Source organism: Symphalangus syndactylus, chromosome 6 (assembly GCF_028878055.3).
Source record: "Symphalangus syndactylus isolate Jambi chromosome 6, NHGRI_mSymSyn1-v2.1_pri, whole genome shotgun sequence".
NCBI classification, from domain to species: Eukaryota; Metazoa; Chordata; class Mammalia; order Primates; family Hylobatidae; genus Symphalangus; species Symphalangus syndactylus.
The window spans coordinates 28,503,157-28,513,283 of NC_072428.2; the positions used below are offsets into that span (position 1 = coordinate 28,503,157).

The following is a 10,127-nucleotide window of genomic DNA, read 5'->3' on the forward strand; positions in this document are numbered from 1 at the left end:
AGTTGAGCAGTTTTGAGTGTGTTTCTTAATCCTGAGTTCTAGTTTGATTGCACTGTGGTCTGAGAGACAGTTTGTTATAATTTCTGTTCTTTTACATTTGCTGAGGAGAGCTTTACTTCCAACTATGTGGATCAATTTTGGAATTGGTGTGGTGTGGTGCTGAGAAAAATGTATATTCTGTTGATTTGGGGTAGAGAGTTCTGTAGATGTCCATTACGTCCACTTTGTGCAGAGCTGAGTTCAATTCCTGGATATCCTTCTTAACTTTCTGTCTTGTTGATCTGTCTAATGTTGACAGTGGGGTGTTAAAATCTCCCATTATTATTGTGTGGGAGTTTAAGTCCCTTTGTAGGTCACTCAGGACTTGCTTTATGAATCTGGGTGTTCCTGTGTTGGGTGCATATATATTTAGGATAGTTAGCTCTTCTTGTTGAATTGATCCCTTTACCATTATGTAATGGCCTTCTTTGTCTCTTTTGATCTTTGTTGGTTTAAAGTCCATTTTATCAGAGACTAGGATTGCAACCCCTGTCTTTTTTTGTTTTCCATTTGCTTGATAGATCTTCCTCCATCCCTTTATTTTGAGTCTATGTGTGTCTCTGCACGTGAGATGGGTTTCCTGAATACAGCACACTGATGGGTCTTGACTCCTTATCCAGTTTGCCAGTCTATGTCTTTTAATTGGAGCATTTAGCCCATTTACATTTAAAGTTAATATTGTTATGTGTGAATTTGATCTTGTCATTATGATGTTAGTTGGTTATTTTGCTCCTTAGTTGATGCAGTTTCTTCCTAGCCTCGATGGTCTTTACAATTTGGCATGTTTTTGCAGTGGCTGGTACCGGTTGTTCCTTTCCATGTTTAGTGCTTCCTTCAGGAGCTCTTTTAGGGCAGGCCTGGTGGTGACAAAATCACTCAGCATTTGCTTCTCTGTAAAGTATTTTATTTCTCCTTCACTTATGAAGCTTAGTTTGGCTGGATATGAAATTCTGGGTTGAAAATTATTTTCTTTGAGAATGTTAAATATCGGCCCCCACTCTCTTCTGGCTTGTAGAGTTTCTGCCAAGAGATCAGCTGTTAGTCTGATGGGCTTCCCTTTGTGGGTAACCTGGCCTTTCTCTCTGGCTGCCCTTAACATTTTTTCCTTCATTTCAACTTTGGTGAATCTGACAATTATGTGTCTTGGAGTTGCTCTTCTCTAGGAGTATCTTTGTGGCATTCTCTGCATTTCCTGAATCTGAATGTTAGCCTGCCTTGCTAGATTGGGGAAGTTCTCCTGGATAATATCTTGCAGAGTGTTTTCCAACTTGGTTCCATTCTCCCCGTCATTTTCAGGTACACCAGTCAGACGTGGGTTTGGTCTTTTCACATAGTCCCAAATTTCTTGGAGGCTTTGTTTGTTTCTTTTTATTCTTTTTTCTCTAAAATTCCCTTCTCGCTTCATTTCATCTTCCATCGCTGATACCGTTTCTTCCAGTTGATCACATCGGCTACCAAGGCTTCTGCAATCTTCACGTAGTTCTCGATACTTGGCTTTCAGCTCCATCAGCTCCTTTAAGCCCTTCTCTCCATTGGTTATTCTAGTTATCCATTCATCTAATTTTTTTTCAAAGTTTTTAACTTCTTTGCTATTGTTTTGAATTTCCTCCCGTAGCTCGGAGTAGTTTGATCGTCTGGAGCCTTCTTCTCTCAACTCGTCAAAGTCATTCTCCGTCCAGCTTTGTTCCGTTGCTGGTGAGGAACTGTGTTCCTTTGGAGGAGGAGAGGTGCTCTGCTTTTTAGAGTTTCCAGTTTTTCTGCTCTGTTTTTTCCCCATCTTTGTGGTTTTATCTCCTTTTGGTCTTTGATGATGGTGACGTACAGATGGGTTTTTGGTGTGGATGTCCTTTCTGTTTGTTAGTTTTCCTTCTACCAGATAGGACCCTCAGCTGCAGGTCTGTTGGAGTTTGCTAGAGGTCCACTCCAGACCCTGTTTGTCTGGGTGTCAGCAGTGGTGGCTGCAGAACAGCGGATTTTCGTGAACCGCAAATTCAGCTGTCTGATAGTTCCTCTGAAAGTTTTGTCTCAGAGGGGTACCTGGCCGAGTGAGGTGTCAGTCTGTCCCTACTGGGGGAGTGACTCCCAGTTAGGCTGCTCGGGGGTCAGGGACCCACTTTAGGAGGCAGTCTGTCTGTTCTCAGATCTCCAGCTGTGTGCTGGGAGAACCACTACTCTCTTCAAAGCTGTCAGTCAGACAGGGACATTTAAGTCTGCAGAGGTTCCTGCTGAATTTTTGTTTGTCTGTGCCCTGCCCCCAGAGGTGGAGCCTACAAAGGCAGGCAGGCATCCTTGAGCTGTGGTGGGCTCCACCCAGTTCGAACTTCCTGGCTGCTTTGTTTACCTAAGCAAGCCTGGGCAATGGCGGGCGCCCCTCCCCCAGCCTTGCTGACCTGCCGCCTTGCAGTTTGATCTCAGACTGCTGTGCTAGCAATCAGCGAGACTCTGTGGGCATAGGACCCTCCGAGCCAGGTGCGGGACACAATCTCCTGGTGTGCCGTTTTCCAGGCCTGATGGAAAAGCGCAGTATAAGGGTGGGACTGACCCGATTTTCCAGGTGCCGTCTGTTACCCCTTTCTTTGACTAGGAAAGGGAACTCCCTGCCCCCTTGCGCTTCCCAAGTGAGGCAATGCCTCGCCCTGCTTCAGCTCGTGCACAGTGCGCTGCACCGGCTTTCCTGCACCCACTGTTTGGCACTCCCTAGTGAGATGAACCCGGTACCTTAAATGGAGATGCAGAAATCACCCGTCTTCTGTGTCGCTCAGGCTCGGTTATCTATGTTTTTAGGGGTTTTTTTCTTTATATTTTCTTAATTTCTTTTACAATCAGAAAAAATAAGTTAGTTCATTTTTAAGGTAAAGCAACCATGTTACCTGTGGTTGTACAGTCACATTGCTCAGATTACCAACACCAAGCATGGTTTCAAGGTCAGATAAATTTTGATGAAGAGAACATTTCAGAGAAGATTTGTTATATGGAGGTCTTCCCTGAAAGAATATACAGAAAAATATTCTGTGAGCCAACTAAAAGAAAGAAGAACCAAAAACCTGGGGCAGGAACCAAGAAGCATTGCAAAAAGGAATAGCTTTATGCTAGGTGGGCTCAAGTTAGTTCTGGGTGGGCCCGGATTATCTTTGCCAAACTTATTTCACTTCAAACAGAGGCTTCTACAGAGGTGGAATCATTCTTAGCTCATTAGAAAAAGTGATATGTAAAGCATGACTGAGACTAATAAGTCCTGTAATTCAAGACATGTGAGGACAGCAGTATTGTCCCATGAGCTTTGGGCGTGGGAGAGACTTCTCACAACTTTCCCCAAACCTGCCATTACTCTGAGGAACAGCTTGAACAATTACAGAAACCACAATAATTAAATGCCTTATGCATGTGTCATAAGGCATTCTATACTTTTGAAAAGTATCCTACCTCTTCTGATCTTTAAAATCTCTGTGACCTAGGAAGTACCGATGTTCCCATTTATCAGATAAGGAAGGCAAGGCTTTGGAAGAGAAGAAAGCTTAGTTGGAGAGAATTTAATAAAAGGTGTTGGATTTGCATTCAAGCTGATTTGGGGGTATGTTGTGAGAAGACAGCAGGCAATTCTGTGGACCCCACAAGGTTAGGAGCTAAAGTGTAGCCATGCCTCATGGAGCCTACAAAATAAAGGATCAAGTACTCAAGCTCTTTTCGGGAGCAACATTATATGCTTTCTCCTCTCTGCTCCTCTCTGCCAGTGGGTCTCATTCTTGTTCAGATCTTCCTCTACTTCGTCATCTTGCGCATGGTCCAACGTGGTCCACCTGCCCTAAAAACTTGATGGCCTTACAAATCTAGGGGCCACCACCAACCAACCTCTGTGCAACTTAGTGCAAACTCTCAAGGGCGAGAACCTTGCTGGCTCAATACAGCCTTTGAATAGGACCAAGATTAAAGTAAGATATTCTGAGGCCCAAAATACTGAAAAGATCATACTGCCTACCTCCATGAATAATTGAAAATAAAGACAAGATTATGTCATAAAATACTATTTTGTATACATATGGCAACGTTTTGACACACACACACACACACACACACACACACGCCTTTAGGACAGGGGTCCCCAACGTCTTGGCCACAGACTGATACTGGTCCATGGCCTGTTAGGAACTGGGCCATACAGCAGAAGGTGAGCGACAGGCAAGTGAGTGGTTTTTCTTTTCTTTTTTTTTTTTTTTTTGAGACAAGGTCTTACTTCATCACTCAGGCTGGAGTGCAGTGGTGCAATGTCAGCTCACTGCAACCTCTGCCTCCCCAGTTCAAGCAATTCTCCCACCACAGCCTCCTGAGTAGCTTGGATTATAGGCACGTGCCACCACATCTGGCTAATTTTTGTATTTTTTGGTAGAGTCAGGGTTTGCCATGTTGGCCAGGATGGTCTTGAACTCCTAACATCAAGTGATCCACCCGCCTCCATCTCCCAAAGTGCTGGGATGACAGGCGTGAGCCACTATGCCTGGCCAAAGCTTCATCTGTATTTATGGCCACTCCCCATTGCTCGAATTATCCCCTGAGCTCCACCTCTTGTCAGATCACTGATGGCATTAGATTTTCACGGAAGCACAAACCCTAGTGTGAACTGTGCATGCGAGGGATGTAGGTTGCACACTTCTTATGAGAATCCAATGCCTGATGATCTGTCACTGTCTTACATCACTTCAAGATGGGGCAGTCTAGTTGCAGGAAAACAAGATCAGGACTCCCACTGATTCTGCATTATGGTGAGTTGCATAATTATTTCATTATGTATTACGATGTAATAATAATAGAAATAAAGTGCACAATAAATATAACGCACTTGAATCATCCCATCTCCACCCAACCCCAGTCTGTGGAATAATTTTCTTCTGTGAAACTGGCCCCTGGTACCAAAAAGGCTAGGGACCGTTGCTTTAGGACAGAGGGAGTTTCTATATATTCAAGTTCTTTCAAAATGCCTCATATTATGGAACAGTCTCTCAATTTCATTTTGAACAAAAGAGGACTGTTTAGGGAAGGTATGTTAGCCTATGACTGCCTGAGTTTAATGCTGGTGTGGGATAACTCAGAGGTTCCTGGCAGAATTGATAAAAAAGGAGACAAATTCAACACAGGTTTACTACTTATTGTGATTATGAAACGATAATTATTACGAATATGAGTCCATAATTCTCAATGTTGAATATTGTTCTAAACAAGCTTTTTAAAAGTCATTTTAATGTGCAACAGAGTAAGTGCTAACATTGTAGAAATTGTAAATATACACATATGAAAACCTCAAAGATCCTGATATTATGAAAATGGGTCCTTGTATGCTTAAGATAAAATATCCAGTGACCTGTTATATGAGGATTCAGTAAATGCTCTATCACCAACAAAACATACAGAAATGTAAATGATGTTCTCTAAAAATGAACTTTTTGAGTTTTAAATGCATAAGGGATTCAAAAAGTAGTTCTAGTGAAAACAAAAGTATTGATATCAAAGATACTTTTTTTGCATAAAGGAACATAAAACTATTTATTGACCACTGTTCATAAGTATTTACAATAAAGTAAACAATATACAGTCGGATAACATTCTGATTACTGCCAAGTGGTTTTTCCTGGCTTTTGCAGAACCAGTAAAGCAAATACTGAAAAGATTGAGCCTACATATAAGGAATGAGTTGGGGTAAGAAAAAATCAGCAACAACAACAAAAAAACATGCAGGTTGGCTGGGCGCGGTGGCTCACACCTGTAATCCCAGCACTTTGGGAGGTCAAGGTGGATGGATCACGAGGTCAAGAGATCAAGACCATCCTGGCCAACATGGTGAAACACCGTCTTTACTAAAAATACAAAAATTAGCTGGGCGTGGTGGCACACACCTGTAGTCTCAACTACTTGGGAGGCTGAGGCAGGAGAATCACTTGAACCTGGGAGGCAGAGGTTGCATTGAGCCAAGATCGCACCACTACTCCAGCCTGGCAACAGAGCAAGACTCCGTCTCAAAAACAAAAACAAAAAACAAAACAAAACAAAACAAAAACTCATGCAGGTCAATAGGTTAGATAACAAAAGGTTGCTCACACATTTATTGCAGAAGGTCCTAAACTATCAACATCTCTAACCATCTGATTAGGTTTCTATAAGCCAAATCTTAGATATTCCATGAATCATGACCTTTTAGTCAATGTAGCAACAGGGATTTTGACATTTTCTTAAGGAATAGCCTGCTAGAGAAATTTTTAAATGTTTATTTAATTTAGTTGTGTTTAGCTCATTAAAATACACTGGGATTTGTCTAGTTTCCTTATCTGGATGGGGAAACCTCCTGTGATGACAGTGATAAAATTTTTCCTTTTAGGAATTTTGCAAACAAACCACTGCATTTATAGATACAGATGCTTTAAAATTATCCAATATAAATTGTCCTATTACTTAGAATCACTTATTTCACTTGAAATGTATGGCTTCAGGAAAAATTTCAGTTTAACTTGAAGTGATTACCTCTTATTTTGCTCAGAATAATGGCATCTCAGAAACATGGGTTTACCTATAATTTGTTTTGGTGAATGTTTAAAAAAATTTGCATGCGCATTTTATGTATACACACACACACACACACACACACACACACACACACAAAACAAATAAAAAACCTAGACTGGTCCTTAGACTTACGAGAACACAAGTTCTAATTGAGTAATGACTATGGACATAACCCCCAACATTTAGCAAAGCTGTTTTCTAATGCAGAGGAAATGATATACCATGGAATCAAATGTTCTTTTCTGATAAAGGAAGCAACTACAGAAAGCTTTTATTTATTTGTTCAAAGTAACCAGTTCTACGGATGAAAAAAAAAAAACCCAACAACTTTTCCAATGCTACTTTCAAAATGAACATATCAAACTTGATTCCCATTAGAATGTACTTATTTTGTCAGGCTAGTAAATAAAAAACCAAGATCCAAATTTTATATATATATACATATGAGAATTTATATATGAATATACATACACACACACATATATATATATATAAACAATGTGAACAATTATTGAGCTTCATCTTCCGGACAAGCATGCCAATTTAGTCTCTCTTCATAAAAAGCAATTATAATTTGAGGACACTTCATATTCGCCTCTTTTGAGGCCAGCACTGAGTCTGCCTCATCTGAATCTTTCCATTTCATGAGAAACATCAATTCCCCACTGCCGTCTGTGGCACCAATTATTCTTTCAGGATCACGACCTCTGGCAAATCCTCTTGGTTTGTCAGCAGCGTCTCTTTTCTTCTTTGATTTGCTGTCATCAGATTCACTATCAGATAAAGATTTTCTTTTTGTACCAACTTTTTCTTTGCCAGCTTTTTGAGAATTAAGAAATGCTTCAATCAACTCTAGACAATGTAAATTTTCTTCAGGTTCCCAAGTATTGTCAGCATCTGTAAATCCCTTCCACTTCAGAAAATATTCCACGTTCCCATTCACTACACGTCGATCTAGTACTTTTTCCACCACAAATTATTCAGGCTCTGCCTCTTCAACCTTTTTATTCTTTCCATTCTGTTTCTCTCTCATTTTTTGCCATATAGTTTTATTAGAGGCTATTTTATTCACCGCCTCCGAGCTGCTATGGGTCTCAGGTCTGCGGTGTCTCAGGCCCTGCGCCGCTCCAGCTCCCGCCACATCTGAGGCAGGAGGGAGCCGCAGAGCGGCGTGCGGGGCGGGGCGGGGCGGGGCGGGGGAGAGGTGGCTCCGCCCACGCCGGGCGGCCGAGGATCGGGGCCTGATGTTAAAAATACTTTTGAAGAGTTTGAACAAGAGTGTTATGTGATCTATGAGAAAGAGGAACATACTTCTAAATTGATATATTTTATATATAATTTATCATATGTAAATATAACTACTTAATGAATTAGATACAATATGCATGCATTTAATTATTTCATCTACATACCTAAAAGTTTATCACTCACATTGGCAAACAAAACTTTCTTCTTGACTTTCTCAGTGGGAGAGCAGGGAATGACCTCATATTAGGGTACTCATATTCATGCATATATGACAGATATAAAGAATTCAAGAAAACTTCTGATTTTTGTCATGATTACTATTTTAATTCTTTTTTGAAATATCAAATATCAAAATATTTCAAAAAGCTTTTGGGAGTACGTTTGTCTTTGATTCTGCTAGTGCACTATGTGTATGCTTGACCTACTTGTTAGCTCATCTTGGTCTCTTTGGGTATGTTGTCCAAATATTATCCAGTAGCTGAAATCTAGGAGGGATAAGATCATGTGGTACAAAAGCAGCCACATAGACTTCCCTTTCAAGGTCTGGGACAGATCCTAATGCCCTCTATCACTCTCTGTAGGGATTAGAATCCCTTTATCCCGGTTTTTGGCCTCCTGTCTACTTAGGGAGTGCAATAATAGCAAAATCTCATTAACCCCTCTAATTAGTGTTCTAGTACAAACACTTGATGGCTTAAAACAACAGGAATTTCTTTTCTGATAGTTCTGGAATCCAGAAGTCTGAAATCAAGGTGTTGGCAGGATTACTTCCTTCTGAAAGCTTTGAGGGAAAATCTATTCCATGCCTCTCCTAACTTCTGGCAACTGTAGGCAATCCTTGGCATTTCTTGGGCTGTAGGCACATGGCTCCACTTTTTGCCTTTGTCTTCACATGGCTTTCTCCCTTGTGTAACTACATTTCAAGTGCCCCTTTCCTTTCTCTTGTAAGAACACCAGTCATTGGATTTAGGGCCCACCCTAAATCCAGGATGATCTCATGATCATTCTTAATTTAATTGCCCTAAATTAAGAATCTACGAGATTCTTTTTCTGACTAAGATAATCTTCACAAGTTCTAGGTGTTAGCACTTGGACATATTTTGAGGACCACCATCCAACCCACTCTACCTCCCTTATTTCCTAGCCAGTAATTAACTATTCTTTGGTAATGATAGTTTTGAAAACAACACTCAGAAAGCTGCATTTCTACAGCACTTGACTGCTGGGGTAGGCACCTTTTTGATTGATTATGGAAGTCCGAGCAGTTCCCGGGTAAGATAGATAGAGAAAAGAGCCGGTATGGGATTTTACCCAGATTTTTTAACATTATTCCTAGTCTGCACTGGGGTTAGATGGGGAGCATGGAAATGAGCAACTGAAAAGGTGAATTTAACTTAAAAATAAACCATAGGCCTGGATTGGATGCCCCTTCCCTGTACTTTTCTTATAATTTACTTGTATTCTTCACAAGACTGAGGTCTGAGGGGGCAGAGGCTGTCTTGTTCATCATTGTATCCCTAACACAGGCCTGATATAAAGTAGGCACTCCACAAATATTTGTTAAATGGAAAAACAAATGAATGAAAGAGAGGAAACTTCTTTAGCACATTGGGCCATGTATCTGAGACTTCGCTTTCACATGGGGTCCTATCTGCCCAGTCCACACTTCCTCTCACTTGAAGTTCTAGATACTCAAGTTTTGAACACTCCCCAAGAGATTGGCTATCTATAAGACTGAGGCACCCAACTTTCCATTTTTCTACTGTTTTTTTTAAATATGTTTTCCATAAAACAAGAATTAAAATGGGGCTAAGTCAAGAAGGCTCCTCATTAATGAAGTCCTAGATTCCCAGATATAGATACAAACAAGAGTCAAACATAAAGCGCCTCTGTAAAACTTCTAACAGAAATCAACAATTTTATTAAGGAAGCTGACCTGGGGAGTGTGTGTGTGTGTGTGTGTGTGTGTGTGTGTGTGTGTGTGTGTGTTTGTATGTGGAGTGAGGGGTGTATTCCCAAATATCGAAACTGAGAGGCCATAGGAGAGATGTATTTTCTAGAAAATCAAACTAGAATTTCTGTTCAGGTCCCAGAAATAAGATCAAAGTTCTAATGTTGGATAACCTGGACTCCCATGGGATTATAGCATAGGCTCTGAAAAGGTACAGTTAAGTAAATCCCCCATTCCCATCTTCCTTCCTGACCCTACTATGAACATTTCACTCTTCAATCGCACTGGCCTCCCTCCCTCTTCTGTGACCCGTTCCTCCATGGCCTTGACATGCCTTTGC

The 10,127-nt window shown here is 40.9% G+C and overlaps 1 pseudogene; it reads right to left on the bottom strand.

Moving 5' to 3' along the window:
- Positions 1 to 7,096: 7,096 nt before the first annotated feature.
- LOC129483883 (chromobox protein homolog 3-like) lies at positions 7,097 to 7,651 on the bottom strand (annotated as a pseudogene).
- Positions 7,652 to 10,127: the final 2,476 nt, after the last annotated feature.